This window comes from Sinocyclocheilus rhinocerous, unplaced genomic scaffold (genome assembly GCF_001515625.1).
Source record: "Sinocyclocheilus rhinocerous isolate Xijiao unplaced genomic scaffold, SAMN03320098_v1.1 scaffold2645, whole genome shotgun sequence".
Lineage (NCBI taxonomy): Eukaryota > Metazoa > Chordata > Actinopteri > Cypriniformes > Cyprinidae > Sinocyclocheilus > Sinocyclocheilus rhinocerous.
This window is the reverse complement of record NW_015654522.1, coordinates 634,943-636,687: the sequence shown is the minus strand read 5'-3', so window position 1 is coordinate 636,687 and position 1,745 is coordinate 634,943. Positions and strand designations below refer to the sequence as shown.

At 39.0% G+C, this 1,745-nt stretch overlaps 1 protein-coding gene across 1 annotated transcript in view; it reads left to right on the top strand.

The window, feature by feature from the left end:
* The first annotated feature begins 228 nt into the window (after positions 1–228).
* Positions 229–1,745, top strand: part of LOC107717534 (monocarboxylate transporter 1-like) — a 21,577-nt gene continuing 20,060 nt past the window's right edge. Inside the window, exon 1 of the mRNA XM_016524313.1 lies at positions 229–393. The gene's annotated coding sequence lies outside the window, so the exon portion shown is untranslated. The remainder of the gene's footprint in view (positions 394–1,745) is intronic.

Genomic DNA, 1,745 nt, shown 5'->3' with positions numbered 1-1,745 from the left:
TGAACACAACTTTAAAAGTTCAAGTTAGCCTACTTACTGTCTTGCGTTTTTCCCCCTCGTTATCATTTAAATTAGGCTACAGTAAAATTGCAAATAATGTATAGCTTAGGCTTTAAAAGGTCCCGGTGGGGTTTTAACATCACGGTCAAAGTCATAACTCCCTGTGCCCTTGTAACTGGAGACTATTGCACCACATAGCGCTCGTGGGGCCGTGCAGCAGTTGTGCGCATGTGCAGCAGGGAATCTATCAAAGCGGATGGAAAACTCACACCACACATCTCCACGAATCCACGGAGCCATTCAGAGCTCTCCATGCTGCTCAGTGAACCGGGGCCGCACACCGCAGACGGATAGCGCGAATTTACAACCGGAGTTGGTGAATGAAAAGTGCAGGTATGTGTTTCATGGTAGTATTTGTAAGCGAATTGTGAGGACAACGTGGTCCTACTGGAGAGAGAGGGGGTCCATTTAACTGCGCGTCTTGAGCTTTAACACAATGAATTAACCTGAACTCTGAGTCTGGAGGGTGCAAGCAACACTCTCTTTGTGATAGCCTCTCAACGTTTCGGGTCAGTTACATCATTCGCGATGTCGCAGTACGCGCAGACTTGCAGATTGAGACATTGTGCCGATTTGAGACAGACTGGTGGGTAAATACGAGGTTTGTAACCCACTATCATGGGAAAAGACATTTCTCTTAAAACCAAGTAGCGGATCTCCATTGACACGTTGGTCGCCCTTTGAATCTATCGCTACGCGCTCACGTGCGCAATGAAGGAGTGATGATGCTAGAGGAAAAAAATTAAATTGTAAAATTTACTAAAACGTGCCTTGTTTTATCACATTTGAATCATTTTTATTATTTATTTGAATATTGAGGGTTATTCTGAGGTATGAGGAAATTATAATGTCTGGACCAAAACCTGATGAGATGCCTACCTAAAATATTTAGCAACACAGCCCTGTTCAGTGTGTTAGGGTATATGATGCCCTAAAATTCCATCTAGGCAAGCATCTTAAAGGTTTTTGAACCATTATTGAGTAGCTTTCTTTTCAGATAAAATTTCTACAGTCCTAGTTCTTCTCAACTCACCAAGCAACTTGTAGATGGATATTGAGTACGGGAAAACACTGATGAATTAACTTCAAAAACCCACTACTTGCGTTAAGCTAAATTATAGATCATCTTGCATTTGTGAGAGGAAACTAACACTTTGAATAAACAAATAAAAAGTTCTAATCAAACTCCACTCCGCTTCACTTGTATATTTGGGTCTGAAACGCCAAAACTAAAATACTAACTAACTGTATGAAAGTCATTTTTATATGGACAATGGATTCCTTTTAAAGAGAATCTGACTTAGTTTATCAGCTTTTTATTGCAGGTGAAAGTTTCAACATCTATAATGTTGCATGATGTGCTTATTGATATAATCAAGCTAAGTCACCTCAGATTGAATCAAATAGATCCCTACTCAATGTAGGACTAGCATAGAGAAGAACAATGGCTGGTAAAGAGAGGTCAGACTGTGTTATGGATAGGGCTGGGTATCGATTCAGATGTTCCAATTCGATTCGATTTTCAAGCTCTCAATTCGATTCGATTTTCTATTCGATTTTGATTCGATTTTTTATTTCAATTCTCGATTCGATTTGACTATATGAATGAATATAGATTTAATACAAATCCTATATTTATAAAAAATGAACAGTGAACATAAGATTACAAATGGTTAATTAATAGG